The following is a 22,382-nucleotide window of genomic DNA, read 5'->3' on the forward strand; positions in this document are numbered from 1 at the left end:
ATATATATATATATATATACACTCACACATACATATTTGAATCTTGCAATAATGTGGAAAGGAGATTATTAGTGGCAAAATTCTAAGCTGAAAAAAAACTTTCAAAGTTGGTTTGGTGTAAATGATGTGGGAACGTTTATCAGTCGAGGGTGTTATCTTTCAAGATTGGTTCATGAATGACTTTTTAGAGCAGTGGTTCTCATACTGTTTCAACTGAGCCCATAAATTAATATCTACCAGTCGCATGTGCAGCCAAAATCTATCTGTGGTTGCAATGGCAATGCATATTGTAGGCAGTCTCCTAGTTATTATTATAGGTAATCTACCGGTTAAGGTAGGATTTCGATGAACACTAACACCAAATAATTCTTATCTCTGTCCTGACAAAACACTACCCTCTACACCAAGCCCCTCTTCATCTCCGCATACTTCTTTCCTCCCTTCATTCTGTCCAACATATCTATCCTGTTCCTCCTGCTTCCTCTTTTACACTTACGTCTATTCAAGGATTGGATCATGTGCCATGGGGTAGTAATCAATAGATTTCAGTTTAGTCCGGAGTAACAACTGCTTCACTTCTGTCATGTGACCATTTCCACGTTTTTATTCACACATTTTTTCCGTGATATTCGCTTTGGTCTGTTTTTGTTCTACTATATTTGTCATACCTTTTTCATTATTCCTCGCTTCCGTGGTGTCTTAATAATGATATAATATTGAAATCAATACTACAATGTGTAAATGAAGTAACATCGGGTCTGTCACCCACTCCGATTTTTCACCGTCACGTTTTGAGGGCAAAGTATGCCATAACCCTCTGGGGATTGATACTCAATGCCCTGAGGACGATGGCAGAATTAGCCTGTGAAAAATGGGCAGCGAAGTATCCTAGCTGTTGGAATACAGTAGACACCTTCGCATAAATTACACGGAGGCAAAAAACGAATGTCCTTCTTAACTAAAATGTTTTTCTACTACAAAATCTCTCACCGATCTAAGGTATGGGAACCCCTGTTAATGTATTAGTTTCTGTTGGCATTTTTCCCTGCGACTAAATGCGAGGGAACATAAAATTTACTTCATTTCTAATTTGTCAACAAAACAAAATCTGTCGATTTCCCAGTGATTTCGTTGTATTTCTTCCATGTATCCATAAATGTCTTAATGGAGTAGCTTAGCGTCTTATGTAAAATGGTGAGCGTGCACCAAAGTGACCGAAACTTGATGGAGAACCCTGTTTGCGCGCACTAAATGCAGGGTTGCATCTGAGCGAGTTGCCCGACTCGAGCTGCCACTGTGAGGCAATCGGAGATGCGTCCTTGCTTAATAGCTGCTTCGTGACCTCTGCATCCGCTCTGAAGCTCCCATCGTACGGTAAGAAATGCCAGAAGCAGTGGAAGTGTAGGGAAATGATGGAAAAGGGACGGATTCGGATTGAGAAAATCCTTAGTTGTTCGCATCAAAGAAGCCCCAAGAGCGATTGGCTCTTGTATTCGTTCTCTAATTTTATAAATGACGTAACACTTGCCAATTTTTGCTAGATCTACCTGCTGAAAACATCTCGTACAATGAAGTTGTCTTGAGTAAAACCTTGTGAAGTTCCTAATGACGCTCATGTAATCGCAGTTGGCAACTTGGGCTGTGTCTCTTCCTCGTTGCCGTATTAGTAGTCTTACTCAACAGGCTGTATTGGGACATGTTCGCTTGGCGGAAAAAGAAATGGCCCCACAAATGCATCTACTCGGGAGACCACTCCGGATATAATTGATTACCGAGGCTCTACGTGCAATAGATAATGATGAGCTTGAAGACCCTAGTTTCTCTATTAATTTATTTTTACCCCCTTGTAAAGCATGAGTGCGTCACAGTCATTTGTATGAAATGGATGTACCACTATGAAGTTACGATTGCAATGTTATTAATTCAATTAAATTCTTATTTAGAGTGTGCGTTTATACGATCGTATATACACGGGTTAATAATATATATATACATGTATATATATACATGTATATATATACATATATATATATATACATACACATGTATATGTATATATATGTGTATATATATGTATATATATATATATAAATAAATATATATATCAATATTATAGTTTCCTCTGAGGAAGACGGAGCCAAATTCCGACGACATTATTAACGTGTGAGTATTATGTGTTAATTCATTATTTGTTGCTGTCCAAGTTTTTTTATTCAACACTTCCGTGTTACTTCGACGAAATCATCTATATAAATAAATATTGATATATATATATATATGCTTATACACATGTATATATGTATAGACATCTACATATATATGTGTATGCATATGTATGTATATGTTTATATATGTATACATATATATATATATATGTGTATATATATTTATATATAATTATATATAATTTAAATATAAATTAAGTTGGTTCGCTGGTTACATATGCAAGATTTATTACTTTGTGGCCATTTACATATACATGAAGAAGATGAAGTAATTCATTCTTCTCTTGACTAAGTGTCTGCCCACGAAACACACACCATCCTTGTAATTCACGAAAATCTTTCTCTAATTCTTTTGTAACCATGCGTGTGTTTTCGTGTGTTTGTATATAAATACACACACATACATATATATATATATATATATATATATATATATATATATATATCGATGATACAGAAACACTCACACGAGGCAGTATAATATTTGGACGGCACAATATAACACAAGTAAAATAAATGCGCTCATATTGTAGATTGTTTGAGCTTCCGGCCTTCTATGTGCTCTATTGTGCCGTCCAAATATTATATATATATATTTGGTCTACCCAGGCCATATATATATATATATATATGTATATATATATGGCCTGGGTAGCATATATATATATATATATATATATATATATGTGTGTGTGTGTGTGTGTGTGTGTGTGTGTGTGTATAGATATACACACACATAGGCATGAATGCACACACATACGCTTTACCCCGCCAGGTAGCCCCACAATCGCAGGTTATCAAGTGCTTGTGACTTGGGAACCGGAATGCGTCTTCTTTTGGGTAAATTATTATGTTCAAATGCTAAGAAACCTGGCGATATGGCTGGTAGATCTATTGATATTTGGACTGGATATGGTTGAATATTTAAGGGGTACCTTTTCACCAGACATATACGAGGAGCTAAATAAAATAAAATTGGGGTGCAAATAGTGCGTGATAAATGGAGTAGAATACTTATTTTTCAATACGATATCCCTTTATATAAAGAATTTTTATTAGAGCGCATAATTGCTAAAATATACAACCACGATAGAGAATTACTGTTATAAATGCCGAGAATGAATGCGATACAATGATCCCTCTTGTTTTTTTAACACATACTACTTTCTAATTCATTCTTGACCGGCTTACCTCGGCCGATATTATCGTTACCGTTTCTTACTTGACTAACATTTTGCTATGTTATTTATTCTGATTTTTTCACAATAAATATTCTTCCTGCGTAACAAGCCGCAGCAAGACCGTGCGGTATGGGGATCTAGGGCACTAACTTTCAATTGTTTACTTTTAGCCAGGTTGCTGTATACTGTCTTCTTAAGGAAAAGCCCATTATAACTAAGTCTTGTGATCTTGTATTATGCACGGGAATAGTGAGCACCTCTCTCAATTAGCTCGCGACTTCGTTTGTTTTGTTATATGCGGATAGTCTATTTAGCCGGCATAGCGACGTGAATTTCGTCCGCGTCAAAAGTTGGGTCCTCCGCGCATCTTTTCCGAGAGTTTTGAATCTTGTTGTCTGTTTTGATCACTTTATTACTCGAGGGTCTCCTGTAGTCGTTTTCTATTATAATTCTGTACAGTTTATTTTTTTCTCCTAATAATTATGTGGAAACCCGGTAGATCTTATTTCTTTACCATCTAGTCAATTAATGATCTATTTCTGAAATGGGTCCCAGATATTTTCTGTATATACGTTCACTTGCCTATTTTCAAGTTTTTTGTGAATCCATCCCTACGGAAATTTTAATCGAAATGTTTAAAACCCTTTGATCACATCTTCATCACCTGCTACAAATGGAACTCGTCATGTAAGTATTAGCAAACAATGCAATCAGGTCTCTCCACGTCTTCCAGAGATTTCGGAATTACCACTCTTCGTCCTGGGAGGGTAGCATGAATGCTGTTTTTTAATCGGAAGTCGGAGTTTTTATCTTTTCCCCTAGTATCGATTTGCGTTTTTTCCAAGGACCATTTTCACAGTGGGATATTGTCGCGGAATTTACGATTCGAAATTTAATCACGGGAGGAATACCGTTTTTCGAATTTATTTCGAAGTTTATCCCTACTCGAAAACGGAGCGTGGCATTCGTTCCACTTTGGTTTAGGAGCACCGCTTCTAGAAGAAATGGTGTGGGTGGATCTTTCTTACGAGGCGCGTTTTGGCATGGATTTGATTCGAAAAAAACTATGCCGTTGGTTAAATTTAGAGATGCTCTCCTCTCTGGATATATTGCATAGGCGCTGATGGAGGATGGCAATTGTGAAAGAGAGCAGTGTCTCATTATTTCCTCGGTGTTTTAATTTTTCGAGGGACCGTTTTGATTTCTAAGGTGCCATTTATTTCCACGAATGCCGCGGAAACGTTGTCCTGATTATTTAGAAATATTTATGTTCGCTTACTCAATCTCCTAAAAACAATATAATATACAAATCTAATTTATTAAACTGTGAAATATGTTTGTGTGTTTTATTTCTCCCGATTTTTATACGCTCTATATAATGATATTAAGGTAATAGCAGTGGTAAATGTTTTTATCCTGTGCATAGAAATCCTAGCAGCCTATAAAGAGAAAATATGGCATTTTTCGGTTTATATTAGAATCTGTCGGAATTATCAGGTCTACTAGCGATGAAACCTTGATTCTATTTATCTAGGACGGCTACAAGGGGGAACTTTGTGAAGGTTTTTAAAGTAATTAACGACATCGTCGTCATCTGTGCGAAATATTCACCATGAATATTTTATCAAATTACTACCAATTAAATCGTTGTCAAATCTTGTGCCTTCCGTCTTGGGTTCTGTGTCTCATCGGCATTACGTATTCTTCGTGCATGAAAAGTATGAGGATTTAATTGATAATTTATATACCGGATTGCAAAAGGAACTTTAGCTCGTGAAAATTTTTATTTTCAATTTCTAGGTTCCTATTTTCCAAGACTGAGCAATTGAGTTTTTTCTCGCATATATACTTAGATACATATTCGCCTCTGGAACCCATTCAGAACATATCTCATTCCGGGAAAAAATGAATTCGGTCCCGTTTTTCAGGTACAGATTTAGTCTCTCTTTCATGTTATTTCCTTAACGTTTCAGATCTCCTGATAACCAAGAAAACATTGCCAAATGATATTTTTTCTATGTTACACTCTTTTTGTGATAACTACCGTCTTTAGTTATTTAACATTTTGCTGTAATATACAATCGTCCAGCAGCCAGGATTTACTTTCAAACGTATAAGGCATTAGTACAGTATGGTATTGATCGTATACCGATTGTATTTTATTGGATATTTCGAGTGGCTTTGAATGAAATCATAGCCAATTATGCTCTCCCCATATTTACACTACCTCGGAGATAGCTGCTACTATTGAGTACAGAATTTAACGGGACCATTATTTTTATTTATTTAGATCGTGAAACTGTCAATTAACCTGAAAATATCATTAATGATGATTACTCTTTAAATTCTTTGAAACGCCTCATGAATTTCAATGAAATTTGCATATTTTTCCATTTGGATTTCCTGACGTATTTCAGTTTCAAAATCGTGACTTCCGTTAGTTTTTTCGCCATTTATTTTCACTCTATGAAGTAAAAGAAGATAATAACGGGTGTTAACGAATTAACTTGGAGTCGTTTATATTCTTATTTCGGTGAGACGTGGCTATGATATTAATTGATTTGAAGGGTCATTCGCCACACGCCGAATCTGAGGCCTTTGGTAGAATATATATTTGGTCTACCCAGGCCAGCATTACGCGGAAATATTAATTTTAATTGAATGCATAGTGATTTACATAATATTGTCATGAGTATGACTATTGGGGAGTCAAGGATCAGCCTGCTTGTTCCACCAAAAAGCTAATGATGATATACTATTCGACAATCAGAAATAATTTAAATATGACCTACTCCACTTTTTTTTGTAATTGTTGCTGTGTCCTCGGGCCACGTTCTATTGAATTTCTTTGATTCTTCATCTCTAAATAGAAAGTTAAGATTTGTGAAGGCATATTAACCACCGGAAAGCATTGTTTCCTGGTTCTAGTTTTCAAAATAGCGTCGGTGCTACTTACAATTCAGAAAAATCACTGTCGGAAAGTTGACATTCTTATATCATGAAACCGCTTTATTTATATTCATAATAATTCTTAATGAAGTTTGATAAAGCACATCTAGGTGCATATTTATGTCGAGTTTTCTCATGTCTCTTTTAAATTGCGCTATAAGGTAATTTCATTTAAAACTAGAAGTTTATGTTTTCGATGGTCATTTCGCTGTACACGACTTTACGATTGAAATAGACTTTAAGTCCGCAGTCCGCAGAAAACATCTTTGTTTTCCAAAGCAGGCTCTGTTCGGCTTATATTGAAGTTGAAATTTATATGAATAAAGTCCTAGATATGAGAATAAACAATATTTTGTGGTCTTAACTAAGGTTAATTCATTCTTAGTTTAAATAATTTATTTGAGTTACCTGTTTTGAAAGGTTGTGTCTTGATTAGTTACTAATATTTTTTTAGGATAATGCTTATGCGCTTGTATGATTTTTCCTTGCAAATTGTCCACCGAAGCTAGTTTATTAGTTGAATTCATCGCTCGCGTTTAAACAAATACTTGGGAATCAGGATTATTCTGTATTACACAAACGAGATCGATGTTCGCTTATTTTAGTCTGTTAGTAATTCAGTATAATGTCGAGAATTGCTGAGAGACAAGTATCAACCAAGTTCGCTCAAGCCAGAACGGGAGAGGGAGTTTAGGGCTCATCAAAAGGGCCTCTCGTTTACATTACTGGATGGAACGCTTTCCTCCACTGTAGCATTGCATATTTCCATCAGAAAATCTACGCCAGGAAAAATTGTTGTTATTGTTGCATTGTTTAATTGTCTGAAATCCTGAGCACGGTGTAAATTTATCACAAAATAAATGTTTCTGATAGTGTTCTCATGGGGTATTTTCGTACCTCATGCAAACTAAATATGAAGCCTTGCATCATGTTTGAATTTTATTTTTTTTGGATTACCTTGCTTTCAGTGATCGTCTTATCGCGCCCGATATTCATTCCTCCATGTTCAATACCCGAGAGGGCCTTTACTAGAAGCCGAGAGGGCCTTTACTATTGAAGACTACCATCAGTTACCTTTTATTGTTTTCAACTCCCAGCCTCTCGTTGATATGAAGCACAAAGAAAAGAATCACTGACTTTGCGTTTCCACAGGAAAGAATTTATTTATATTTTTTGTTGTCTCATGACAACAATAAATTCTTGCCTGTAGAAATGAAAAGTCTTTGATTCTTTTCTTCGTGCTTTACAAATGGATTACCACCAAGTATCGGCCTCAACTATCTCTCAAATATCGTTGACATCATTAACAGTTCTTCATTTACCTTAGCACGCAGGAGACACGTTTTCAGAAAACGACTTCAGCTTCATGCCTAGCACTGGAGAAATATTTTTTCATCCAACGATGAAGTTGCATGCATTATGTTCGTGACCCCGTGTTAGGCATTCAGGGAGCATGTTCGATAGTTATTCGCTTTCATCTGTATGCAGTGAATCTCCGCTTTCTCAGAGCGAGGGCGGAGCGGCACGTGGCTCATGCTCGTGGCTCTTGTATGTCGAAGCGAGCCCAGCTTCCGCCCTCGCCCCCTCGGGTGCGGCCCCCGCAATGAGCCGCCCCAAACTCCCCTCAACACCATCCTCCACCCCTCTCCACCCACACGCCCCGCACCAATATCCTCAATCGTTTTTCTCCATCTATTTACGGCCACCCTCTCTTGCCAAACAAAGCGTGACATCGACTCTCATCAGCGCTGCCACGCATTATAGAACATGCCGAGCCATTCGTCACGGCAGCCGAGTGGCGGGAATGCCACTCCACTCTCCACCTCGCCATATCTCCCATGAATCGCCGTTCGACCACTTTCCGCCCCGCGCACTGGCCCACCGCCGAACCCCCAGACTGTGCACCTGGCCGCTCTCAGAGGAGCCACGTACCCGAGTTAAATGCCCACCCTCCTCGTTTTCCGACACCCCTCACGTGGCGGTCCTCCCCGTGGGACGGTCCAGGAGAGACCTCGGCGAATGGGGTTAATGAGATCAGTTCGAGTCAGACTAGGAGAAGAGAAGGTCGTTGCTTCGACGGAGTCATGAAATTGAACGGGAACGGTACAAAAATAATTTTCTGTTATGACATGGCTTCGTTTTTAGGATTAATTGGCGCTTTCTTGGCGGTCTTCATGGCATTTGGATGAAAACTTTTATTTTATTTATTTATTTCATTGATCACGGCTGGAGTTCCAGCATGCTGAATGTTACTCTTTTTATAACTAAATCTATTCCCTCATTGAGCAAGCTCCCGGGCCCCAATCGCGCCCAATCAGATGAGACTTCCTATTGTGTTTCTTTAAATGAAATAGAAGATTTTTTCACATTTTAGAGATTGATAGCGTTTTAATGAATTTGGACGTCATATTTAGGCTGGGGTCTACGAGGTATGAAGACTTATAGTGTGGGAAGTATGACGCGAGAATTAGACAAATATTATCGGACGTATTTTCTGGATGACCTTTGCCGATCAAAAACAGTCTGGAATGCGTTGGGATGTGGGTACATTTTGGTATCCATTTTAATATTTTTCCATGCGTTCGATTGAGATACTTGTCGATACCTCAGCGAAACATGTTAACATGGCATCTGTTCCCTTTGTTCCTTCCAATGTTCAATGATGAACTTACGCTGAACCCGTTAAGTCGAGAAGGGGTGATATTTTTATCGCTCAGCGCTGCTAACGGGCGATTAACCAGAGCTTTGTTACTACTGCAGTGCTGGCTAGTTCTCTTAGAGAGCAATTTTGGCAGCGAACATTTTAAAATGAAACGTTTAAAATAAATTATTCTAAATTTTAAAATTGCATTCAACTCTTCCACACGAGGACAATAAGAGCAATATGATGAATTTTTGTGTAGCATTAAGATGTTTTTGGCAAATTTCCTTACTTTTGAATCCGACGTTACACTTCATTTACAAGGATTTCAATTATAATAAAATTCAAATTCCTGGGAAAGTTTTATTGGCCAATTATCGGTTATCTCTGACTGCTTGTAAAGTGAGTAATACTGGGATATACAAATAAGTATTTAGGTTTTTATGAGCATATCATGGTAGCAATTCCTGGATATTTGTGGTTGTTAATGGTACGGTTCTTTGTGATGCCATGAAAAGCCTGGCTTTGGTGATGTGATAAATTTTCCTCGAGTCATCACCGCAGTATGATGAAGTATAAAATACGTTATCCCCTGAAAAATTTGGCTCTTTTGAAGAAGACAATAAATAATGCTTATATGGTTGATAAAGTTCATTATAAGAAGTTTGGCTTTCCTTGTATCGTTAGGCATTTTTGTGTATCAAACATAATACGATTCATATTTATGGGATTATGTTAAGCGAAAGGTTATTATTATTACGTCAATTATTTTGTTTCTCTGACTGACCGAATGTGTAAATCGTCCTGGCAGTGTTCGGCTATACAACGTTGTTAAAACTGCTGTAGCTGTTGAAATGGCCACTTTCTCAATCATGAAATATTTGAAGGCTGTACTCATTTTTATGAATTAAGATATCCATTTTCAAGCTCGAAGACATTCTTGCGCATTAAATCAAAATAAATAATTTTTTGGAAACCATCGAACTATGAAAAAATATGCTTTTTGAACGCGTTTCTTCTTGAAGGACATTTCATCTTCTATCGTTGGAGTCATTTATCACAAAAACACTCGAAGAGAAACCAAATATTGAACACATTACCTATGTAATTGCTTTTTCTCTTAATTTCCAATCTCTATCATGCTAATTATTTCTCATGGTCTCTAAGTCCGTTTTTACATTTCATTCGCTGCACTTATTTCCATCACATTCTGTTCGCCGTTGTTATTTCTTCTGTTGTTCAAATATATTTTAATTCAAATATATTATAGTCATGTAAATATTAATTAATGATTTAGATCTCAGGAGTTTTCACCTTCGTGCTTATTCGTGGTGACCTTAATTTTCTTTTAGTTCATGTTCCTCCAAGTGTTACGTGAAGAATGAGGTCTTTGCAATTAGAAACAATATTACGATATTTATAAAAAATGGAGTAGTTTCAGAACTTTTGGGCACATTAAATGTTGCCTCCTATATATCTCCTTTATGTTTTTATTCCTGAAGGAAGCTAGTGCTGAGACAGCTGACACAGCAAATTTCAACTGAAATTTGCTGTCTCCAGTCCTCGATGTTAATTGGTACTCATGAAATATAAAAACTAGTTAATATTGCAGAAAAATGGCATATTTCGTTTTTCTGAGAGAAGTGGTCCTACAATCGGTAATTGACGTGTGATCTCAAATTGTTTCGATATAATCTCGAAGCAGTGAGAGCCTCTTGAATGTCTGTTTCTCGGGGTAGCATTCGCACTCGACGGCATTTTGGCCAGTTGGCGAGCACAATGGCCACCGGGCAACCCGGCCGGTCCACCCACCCTTGCACGAGGCGGGGAAAAATAGCCTGGTTGACATCGGCTCCGTATTCGCGGCGGGCATGAGAATAGATAAATAAGGCGGTAATGGATCGCGATCAGAGTGGTATTACTGTTGGTTTCATTAGGGTAGCAAAATACAGAATGTGTTGAGACGTAATTCGGTGGCGACTAACGGGTAGGGGATTGAATTCATATCTGAGGAGGAACTCTCGTTAGCCCTTGAACTCTCGACCCTCATATTTGGGGGGGGGGGGAGAAGCCATTTAAAAAGGATTCACGAAATGTCCAAGGTCGAAACGTTCATTGAGAATTTAAAGGATACTTAACCACCGTTTATGCCAGCCGTTGTACGAAGTTCTGTATGAGACGAGGCTTGATGTAAATGAGTGTAGAAGTTTAAATTGCTCTTGTCTTGTTGATAATGGAGGTAAGCCCTTAAGGGAGTAATTATACTCCAAGGATGGTGTAGGATTGTTTTGTTAGCAAGTGCCAAAGTATGGAACATTAGTCAGTGCCCCAAGGTTCCCAGTCGTGGGATGTTATTCAAAACTTGTTCATCTATTACGCAAATGACGAGTGTTCATAAACCTGTTTTGCTCGCGTACGACGTATTAGACATTGCGCGAAGGTTTTTTTTTACAGAAACTCATTTTCAAAGATCTGAACACGATTAAAGAAGTATTACGAAAAAAACAGATTATCTAACTATTTAAAATGGGGAAGAACGCTGAAGAGAAAGACTGTGTTCTCCATCGATGCTTATGACAAGAGGCCTCATGGGATGGCCAAGTGAAACTCTAGTTCTATGAATGGTGTCGCTTTTAAAATTCAACATTCCAGTACTCAATAGTATAAAATAGGAGAGAAGATAATTCTTTCTTTGGTGTAGTAAACGGAGACAATGGTAACGCTTAAATTTTCTGGACATATCCATTAAATCATTAGTTTCATTGCCATCGTAACATCCTTAACCCGGCAATTGAATCGAGTTAGATCAGTTGAATCTTACCGCGCTTGGTAGTAGAAACCAGGTCGTGGGAAGCCAGAGCGGAGGTAAGAATATTTAGTGTTATCACTGTATGATAAATATTGTATTATTGCTGATGGGGCATTTTCCCCGCAAATATTTTCCCATGTCCGAAAATAATTACCAAAGTATGATAATAGACAAAACACAATGGGTGCTCAATGTGTTGGATGCGACATTTCAGAGTCATTTCAGCTGGATATGATGATTTCAGTCAGTTTGACCGGATGTCTATTTTCGTGAAAACTTTTGTTGCCCATGGTTACGATTTCCTCCCGCTATTCATTGTTTGCGAATCATGTTGTCCCGTAGAAATGTGAAAAGCCTGTTGGAATCCCTCTGCCGAATCCCAAAGCCGTTCTTTTTCCCATTTCCCCATTCTCAACCCATCCTCTCTTTCTCCTGCCTCACCTCCGGCTCACCATTCTCTAAAATCTTTGGTTTTTCTTAATGTCAAAATATTTGGTACCCTTAGAATCCTTAGAATAGTTTACTTTTTCTCCTTTTCTTGTCTTGAAAAAAGTTGAGATATTTGATCCTGTTATCAAAGGCGTTGTTTCGGGAGGCAAGTGTGTGCAATTCATAAAATGTTGAGTGCACAGTCGATCTCCATCGAGTACCTACCATTTTCCGAGAATAGTTACACAAAATCGTTGTTTCCGCACATGCAAACGTGTGGTACCTAAGGGTGATTGATTTTGAAATCAATTTTTATACGCGCTTCCTACGTGTGAAGGTCTCTAGGTTTGGATCACGTTTCATCCAAATAAAGCTAGTGGTCTGACTGCATGTCTGCGAGTCGATTTCCCTCCCTCCTTCCCTTGCTCTCTCTCTCTATCCCGTATCTCACTTCCACTTTCCAATTCCAGTTGCGAAGGGGGGTCGCTCAGACGATCGTCCACATCCGTGTCATAATTTTAGCTCATGTATGTTTCTTATGAGGACAAGGATCAATTTTGTTTACGGAAGAATAGTGATAAAATTGTCGATCAAATTAAAGTAGCAGTAATGTATTTTTATATAATTTTCGTAAGATAAACTATTACATAAATATAATGCGGGGCAATAATTCTGATTTTTATACACTTAAAATATGTTTAAGCCGGGGTAACTCTGGTAAATTCCATCGTCTATTGAATACGACAAATGCTTGGCCATTGGCACCTCTGAACCACCTGAATGACACGTAAATGGTGAAATTTAGAGGTTCCTCATGAAGTCTTGATATAAGGAGGTTATTCCATTTTTGCTCTTTATTACTCGATTTAGTCCGAGGGAAACCTGCTCCGTAGAATCGAAAGGGGGCTCACATGGAAACCTTTTCTTTTGACATCACTATTTTTCTCTCTAAAAGGCTCGATTCGTCTCAGCGAGTGGACTCTAGTCTGTAGCGTTTCAAAGTTCAGCTCGAGAAGGTGACTTAATAGGGACTAGGGTCCTTTCGTCGTCCAACCTCGAGCGATCTGGACCGGGGAGATCTAATCAGAGAAATGATCCTCACTCGTCATCCGAGCGAGAGGATACCTCGCCCCCGGGTTCCATCATTTGCCCACCGCCCCACGCTCCTGCCCACCCGCACCACATCCCAATCCCATCTCACGCTCACTCCGATCACCGAGTGAAAAGAAATCCCTCCCAACTCCACGTGGACCAAGGGCGTCTATTTTGAGGCCTCGCTGCGGCCGGGAGAGCCCCCGGCAGCGGATATCTCCTCCCTCCCTTCATCCTTCCCTCCATCCCTCCCTCCCTCTCACTACAACCACGCTGCGACACTTCGCAGCACGTCTCCCCTTTTGAAACACTCCCTCGCACTAACCCCACTCCTCCCCCTCCAACTCCTCCTCCCCCTCCAACTCCTCCTCCCCCTCCAACTCCTCCTCCCCCTCCAACTCCTCCTCCTCGTCCACCTCCCCCTCCGACTCTTCCCCTCCTCCCCCTCCAACTCCTCCTCCTCGTCCACCTCCCCCTCCGACTCCTTCTCCTCCCCGTCCCCCTGCCCCCCTCCAACTTCTCCTTCTCGTCAACCTCCCTCTCCCCCCTCCAACTCCTCCTTCTCCACCTCCCCTTCCACCTCCTCCCCATCCAACTCATCCTCCTCGTCCACCTCCCCCCCAACTCCTCCTCCTCGCCCACCTCCTCTTTCCACCCTCTCCTTCACCGCCGCCTCCTCCCCTCTCCCGATCTGACGCCACCCCCGGCGCTATTCCACCGGGTCCCGCTGGGGCGCCGGAAGACCCTCCATCTCCACCCCCGCCGGACTCCTTAAACTTCCAGCCACACTGCCTATCAGTCTCTAGACACCATTCCCTCGGATATCGTCTCAGGCGCTACCGAATCAAATAGGCACCGCACTCTCTAGACGTTTAGGCGATATATTTTCGCCCATTGCGATTCATAACGCCTTTCCCATCGCTACCTTACAGTTACTCATGTTATTTATAATATGGGGAACATTTAACCCTCCTTTGTTTGGTGGAACGTTGCAATGCAGTGGCGTGATTCTGAGGGCCATGCTAACGAATTTTGGTGATCGCGATATTCAGCCTGCCTGAAAAGCAGGGTGAATATTTTTGGTTTCTGTCAGTTGAATAAAATTCAGTTTCCCTTTCCTTAATGGAAGAGAGAAGAAACCAACAATAGCATAAACGAAGACTGTAAGATGACCGTGGCCTCCTTGGATAATAATTTTGCCATTGATCGTTCCGCCATTTCTATAGGCTGAGTACCAGCAATATGTCTATTCATGCGTTTATCGTGCGTATTGTTTTCCAGGTGAAAGAGTTTTGGAGCTCACACATGGCATCATTTAGTGTCTCAATATTTTTATTTGAAATTTATTGAAAAGTTCTACTATGAGGGGTGGGTTTCTGATGAGTAAAAATACATTCTATTCTGTACAAACTGGAGACTGGGGTTTAAAAAGTCATTGAAATATTGTGTCATTATAGAGAGATTCTATTTTAAGTTTACTCTGAGAACTCTCGGTATTTTGCGGTTGTCAGACAATCACTGGTCCCCGGTAGAAAATAGTTGATTTATGAAAATGAAATGCTTCTAAATGCGTTTTTAGAACAATTTAAATAAAAGAGTTAAGTACAATTTCATGAAAAGGATATATTTTAGTTGCATCAAATTTCAGTTGGCATTTAACTGCATATGAGGGTGTTCACATGCAGACTCCGGATGAGTATATATATTTATTCAAAGAAATAATAAAAAATGTATATATTATGCGCATGGCATATATAACATGTATCTATATGTTATATATATATATACTTTACTTCTATATATACTTTACCTGTATATCTTCAGATGAGGACGGATTATTTCCGTCGAAATATCAAGAAACAACCTGTGAGTGTTCTTCTTTTTTTGTGTTTCTATATTGTGTGTTACTGTGTATTGTACTATTCGGCACTTCCGTATTACGTCAACGAAATTATATATATATATATATATATATATATAGCATAAAAAATGGTTATTAAACATATATATATAGATTTATAACCAAAGATGATGTGGAAGCACTCACGAGGGCAATATAATATTTGGACGGCACAATATAACACAAAATAATGTAGATAATACGTAAAAGGACCCTAGAGTCTGACCTGAAGAAGGAATCAGAGGAGGCCGAAAGCTCAAACAATCTACTATAAGTGTCCTTTTGCATGTTATCTATTTTATTTTGTATCCTTTTGTGCCGTCCAAATATTGCATATATATATATATATATATATATATATATATATATATATATATATATATAATATTAACAACTGTGCCGCCTATATTTTTCATAAAGTTATGCTTCCCGAAAAATCACAGTTTGAGTGTAGCTGTGGGTTCCCGTTAGATGTGCCTGGAACTCGAACCCGAGCCCTCCGGTCAGTGGTCCAATGCTATACCCTAGATTACCCCCAGAGCTGGAGGGATATAGGAAAGAAACTACGTTTAGGGCCCCGAAAGGGCGTGCCTTCGTCACCAAAAATAAAGTATACCTAAAATTGTGCGTTTGAGTGCACGTATAAACACACGCAAACACATGTTGGCCACTGTCTAAAGTCATTCTGATCTCTAATTGGTTGGGATCACCCAAAATGTCAAGAAATCAGTAAGTTCTGTTTTTGAAATTTTTCGACTTTTGAACTCCCAAAAACCCTCATTTTTGTGTGTGCGTGTGAGTGCTGAATATAGGAAACGTTTTCTGAGAAATCTGGTAAAAAATGATAAAGTATAAACCGTGTGCGAATCATGAAAAATGCATTTACTGGTAATCTACCTCTTGAAATTTGGGTAGACGTTAAATAATTGTGTACATCCTCCCGGACTTCAGCGACACTTCTGAAAAATATATTCAATCCTCGTCATTTTCTTCTTCTGGTCTAATTGCTACCAAAATTCAAGCATTTTAATATTCTTAGATTAAATATGTTAACTTACTAGTTATTCTCAATGATTCTTTCTTCTAAGTTATTGACTTCAATCACCCTCTGCTTACTTCGTCTCTTTCCCCTGACTTTCAAAATTTTGTTTCCTTTTCGAATATTGGCAGAGAGTGAATGAAATACACGCATATGCATTGTATTTATCCACTTGATAAATATATTTAAAATCGTGTATCTTTCACTATATGTCTAGAGAATCCTGATAGTTTGCAGATAGTCAGTGAAAGTGTAATCCGGAGCTCGTAATTGTGGGTACGTATGAATTGTATGAACATAGTTCTTACTCATCTATTGGTATTTGAAGTTTTTCGATATATATTTTTTATTTCAAAACTTGTTCCTGCTTTTCGTCAGTAATCCATCTCGTTCCGACATTTTTATAGGGAACTTAATTTTCATGAGATGAGAGCGATTAATATTTATTGGCACGAATTTTGAGTACATCCATTCTGTCCCTAGTTACGACTGAATTTCTCAATATGAGGAATATTACTCAAAAGGCAACTCTGCTAGATCAAAATCAATTTATTGAACCGTTTGGTGCCTGAATCTTAAATTTTTCACGTGTTGGTATTAGGGAGCTGTTTCACCCATGAAATGAGAAATAAACGAAAAATCGGGATACTTGGTTGCATAAAGCCCCCGCAGATTTCAGTATAAATTACGTTTCCTTGATGGCTCAAGTGGTTAGAGCATCGGCCTAGCAAGTCGAATATTCCGGAGTTCAAGTCCCGGTCAAGAAAATATTTTTGCGCTTTTGTTCTGCCCGATTCCGTCTTCCCCACCACTCCTGTGTTCGTCCTTTATAAGTGTTCCTATCGCTCTTCGTTATGTCTATTTCCATATGAATGAATATTTGCCCACCATATGGCAGGATTTCGTTTATGATTGCGTGTGTGTATGTATGTATGTATGTATGTATGTATGTATGTATGTATATATATATATATACTATATATATATATATATATATATATATATATATATATATATATTTACGTATGGATACATTTTAGGATACGTGTGAGTGTACTTTTTAATGAGTTTTTCTATATTTTAGGTGGCTAAGGTCATCTCTGCTCCTTCGTTTGAATTATTATTCTCATCGGCATATATTTATTTTGTTATGCACGTGTGTGTGTTTTTGCATAGAAAATCTCATGTTTACTTAAAAATGCACGAACAAATACAGAATACTTGTCTTTTACGGCCACTCGCAGTACTTTTAAAAATGAATTTATAAAAATTATAAGGGAAAGTAAAGATAGCATTTGTGAGGTTCACGATGATTATTTTCACGCTATTTTGTAAACGTTATTCTTTGCGCGCGTGCGTATTCATATATTATATATATATATGTATATATATATATATACACACACAGATGTAAATTTTTAAAACATAGAAACACGGCACGACGGTCGTCCACAGAATCTGATGACGACGGTCGTGCCGTCGAAAAGTCAAAATTACATATGTGAGTGTCCTTTCTTTGTGTTTCTATGTTTTAAGAATCTACATCTGTGTTTTATATATTTGTGCGTCGCCGAAGAGCGTTCCATTTAGAAGATATATATATATATATATATATATATATATATATCTATTTTATTTTGTGTTCTTTTGTGTCGTCCAAATGTTATGTATATGTATATATATATATATATATATATATATATATATATATATATATATATATATATATATATACGCACACACACTTTATTTATTGAATAATAACTCTGTAATTAACATAGACATTTCTAACATGGTTGCATAAATGTAAATGGCGCGTTGAATTCAAGATGGAGGCAATGGAAATTATATATGGGGTATGGCAAAGCTATTTATTTTTACTTTGTAAGTCGCTGCTTTGCCATAGTGTGATACATTAAAGGAGAAGAGGTGACAAATAGAGTCCGCTGCCTTGTCCCTAGCCGTGCACTTTTTTAGTGAGGACTAAACGGAGAGCGTGAGAAGATAGAGCGGAAGTGTTTGGAATCAGTCTGCCAATCGCACGGCGAGGAAAACAACGTGTGGACGATGAAGGTATCACATTTCATGGGCCTGTGCCAATTAGCCTCGATGCGAGCCGCTTACGATGACGAATGTTTCCAAGTCGCAGACAGTGGAGCTGGGAATTAAATGGACACTCCATGCGTGGTGCCCACTGAACGTGCCCTCTACCATCTCTTTGTTCCCGTGTCGTAGCATGATTAGACGAAATACGTTATTATCGGTTTAATTAGCTTGGTCTTCAAAGCTAAGCTATTATATTGCGTTTGCTATCCAAGGGTGCTTTGTCATAGACCCAAGGCTTCCGATCGTGATCGTTTGTTTGTGGTGAGGAAATATGGCGAGGCTGGGAACCTGGCTGCTCCAATGTGGGCATTGTTCATTACATCAATATCAGCCCTACCCGGGCACAAAGAGGATTTAATGGATAGATATGTTATTAAGTTTGATATTGATAATTATTTGATTATATGTCATTGTACTCAGTTTCCTGGATTACGTATCGTTTTAGTTATTTAATAATGTAAATGTTAAGAAATTAGATTCAACGTGTGGTCCCAATCGACTACAGGTATTCATAGGAATGAGGTACTTATTTAGTCGTAGGGACATTTATTCAAGTACTTATTTAGTCGTAGGGACATTTATTCAAGCATTAGTGAGCGGTAGAAGTTACCGAGTAGAGAGATAACAAAATATTTAATCAGCATGTGTTTTATTTGCCGTAGACACATTTCTTACACCTCCAGGTTGTCCGACAGAGTGGGTTAACTGCGACCTGAAGTTACGGTTTAGATATCAGAGCTTGTAGCTGCTTCCAAACCCAGCTTCCAGGTGCAGCAGCCGAAAATGATACGTGTATTGCGATCAGACACACAGTATGTGAATGCTTTGATGTTCACCTCGAGTGGTTTACTGCTCTCCGGACAGACCACAACCTGAACTGTGCCTTAATTTTCTGGGTTGCTCTGTTCTAATATAGATCGAAGTTATCTGTAAGCCAGTATACATAAAGGTGGAGATGTGAGAATTCTCCTGCTTCAAACATTAGGTGACCATGTTCAACGACGGAGTTTGTGGAGATCGGTTTGGTGCGGTGATTAGTAACAGTGGGTTCCAATTTCGGTTGTCGCAGGGTTTACGGTCGAATTCCGCTCTCTAATTTGGGTGCTATGTGGAGATCGGTTTAAACGGAGTACGCCGCATAATCGGATGGGACGTTAAACTATGGATGCTCCCTTGGCCTTTTTCGTCGAGAGTAGGCTAATGCCGATGCCTAGTTCGCTCCAACCTTTTATTAGTTTTAATAGAAATCCTACTTCTATCATTTTACCCGCCTATTCCAATGACGCGAATGACCTCAGCTGCCTGTCGCCCTCTCTGACTACTGCTACGGAGGTGAGAGAGGCGAAGAGCTGAAATTCTATGCCGAATCAAGACTCGAATTAGCATGACTTTGACTTGACTCCGAGGGTATCTCGGGCATAGACTATTTGTGCAGTAGCGGCTCCTTGTCTTTTACGACTCCTTCAATGAAGATGGTCACCTGCGGACTCGAAATACATTTAAGTTGGAAGATATTATGAACGAACCAGAAGCGTCACGGAGTTTTGTAAAATCTGGAATCACGATTATTAAATGCAAGACTTACTCTATAGGATAAATACAAATCGTGTATGTTTAAATCTGATTTCCATAATATTAGCTCCGCATTGCATAGACGACACGCAGAGTAAAAATTAAAAAAATAGACTGCCAAGTAAAACTTTATAATAAATACTTTTTCCTGTGCATAGTTGGTGACCATTACTGTACAGATCATCACATAGGAAAATATGAAGTACCCGAAAGTAATTATTACTTACAGCCAATGGATACTGATTACTCTAAAGGCTAAGGCATAGCAACCCCTGCCACACGCCCACGTTTCGCCTTGCAGGATAAAATGCTCATTTGAATTGCCTCACTTATATCTCGTATTTGTGCACCAGTACATCTTCAATTGATATAAGTCATAGAAAATAGTTCACCATCTTTTGAAGAACTCCCTAGTTTTCTCTTAAGTTTCAGACGTAACGCGACTGACCACGCAGAATCTGCCGTCCAAGGGTCTTGATGCATTGTGGGAATGCGGTTTATCTATACCATCCGGATGAATTTTCGCGGCTAAATGTTCATTCATCAGGGTGACGCGGAGCCCTCGAAGATCTATGTACATTCGACACGTGGAGTCAAATTGAATCGAGAGGTTTTTCTCTCAACCAGATGGCCCGTGTCCGAATTACGGCGTCGGAAGCATTTGCGAGAGTCTAACTTTAGTACCATGTGGAGAGCACTTCCAAGTAGAGTACGCCATTCGTCGGATGGGAAGTTAAAGTGTGTGATTACTGCCTACAGCTCAGCTTACTGCCGACGCTGGCTTCCTTTCCACCCATTCTTCTCCCATTGCATGAAAATTCTCTACCACATTACCTAACAATTCCTAATGGCCTAAATGACCTCAGCTGTTGGTCGTATCCCATTACAGCTGCTTCTTAAATGAGATTTTTTTGCATCAAGGAATGGGATATCCAGTCTGTACTCTTCCTTTATCCCAACTGCTGGATGCGTGAAATATTTTGTGAGCATTAATCTATTTGTATTAGTTTTACAGTTCTCCCTTTGATAATTCATAATTGCTTGGTTACTGTCACAAAGCTGCCAAACGAGGATCTTATAGGTAAGGAATTTGTGTGGTTTATAGGGTGTGTCGGTTGCTGAAAAGCGCCACGAAACACCTAAATCTCTGTTTAACATCCCATTAAAATTATCAAATCTGTATTATATTCAGTGGGTTATGAGATTTGCGATTTATGGCGAGAAATTCTGTTTCCCGTTTGCTCAACCTGTAACAATTAATAAACATCGGTGGGATGTTTGAGGGGTCGTTCCTGGATAAATACGAGGTTAGTTCAACAAATAAGGCTTTCTGATTTGGGTTGTGACGTGGAACTTCCTCATAGAAAGGATAAATGTGCCGACTCGATCTCGGCACATCGACGCATTCACGTTTGCTCGTTAACTTGAGGATTTCGGGCTCGAATCTCACTTAAAGTATTTGTGATGTGTTGTGAGAGGCTCATTCGAAAAGTAGGGGCCATTTTATTATATTTATATATTGGCGGGTCAAAACAAAGTTGTCCGCATTCAACGCCATCTACTGATTGTTTTCGAAGGACCTAAACCTATTGTTTTGATTCAGTAGTTGTGTGACTGTCGGTGAATGCAGATAACAATGCTCGCGAAAATCATTGCTCTCAGCAGTTGCGAAATGTTTGGTCTGATCCCAATCATGTGTGTTAAAAGCAATTCGTCTTCCCAAATCCACCGGCAGTTGTGCCTAACTATGGACCTACAGTAATGAGTGATGGAAGTGTTAGAAAATAGTGGCGAGACATAAAAAATGGCCGCACAAATGTGTATGGGGAGAGCGGACTTTCAGGCCCTGCATTCAGACCGATGAAATCGTTCAATAAGTGGACCAACTTGCAATCCGATTGACGACGTACGATTAGTTCTGTGGCTGATTGCGTTTCTCTTGCTGGACGCACCACTAAGATGGTGCGATCGAAAAAAATGTATTTGTTTCATAAAGTATTTGAAACTTTAAACTCGTGGGCGAATCGAGGAAGATTTCTTTTGCACCTCTGCTGTAGATGTATTATTTACGCTTTTGTGAATGAAATGAGAAATACCACCTGCACTGAAAATGATGCTCTGAAAGATAGGTCCTCTAAGATTTATGTCATTTCGACCAGTGTGGACACGTGGAGGACCAAGGCATTAATCCGATGCAGTAAGCAATTTGTAAGTTTTGTTTGGCTGCTCTTATGTTTTTTTAACGGCCTATTATTAACTAATGATCCTATGTTTTAACTCACATCTTTGGCAATTTTGAACACATTGACTTAAGTTCATAATTTAAAAAATAGAGATCGGTGTAGTTATTTTGAAACGGAAATGCTTATAATTGAGTGGTGAAATTATCGATTAATAAACTGACTCCGTTGAGATTTACCAAACCGTTCATCAATTTGT

General features: G+C 38.8%; 1 protein-coding gene and 1 non-coding gene across 4 annotated transcripts in view; both read left to right on the forward strand.

Annotated features, from left to right (window-relative positions):
- hlk (hulk) overlaps positions 1-22,382 on the forward strand; it is a 168,089-nt gene that overhangs the window by 29,366 nt on the left and 116,341 nt on the right. The window lies entirely within an intron of this gene.
- TRNAA-AGC (transfer RNA alanine (anticodon AGC)) lies at positions 16,958-17,032 on the forward strand. Its single transcript has one exon. It is a non-coding gene; the product is annotated as a tRNA-Ala (tRNA).

The sequence above is a fragment of the Hetaerina americana genome, unplaced genomic scaffold (genome assembly GCF_022747635.1).
Source record: "Hetaerina americana unplaced genomic scaffold, ioHetAmer1.1.p SCAF_12, whole genome shotgun sequence".
NCBI classification, from domain to species: domain Eukaryota; kingdom Metazoa; phylum Arthropoda; class Insecta; order Odonata; family Calopterygidae; genus Hetaerina; species Hetaerina americana.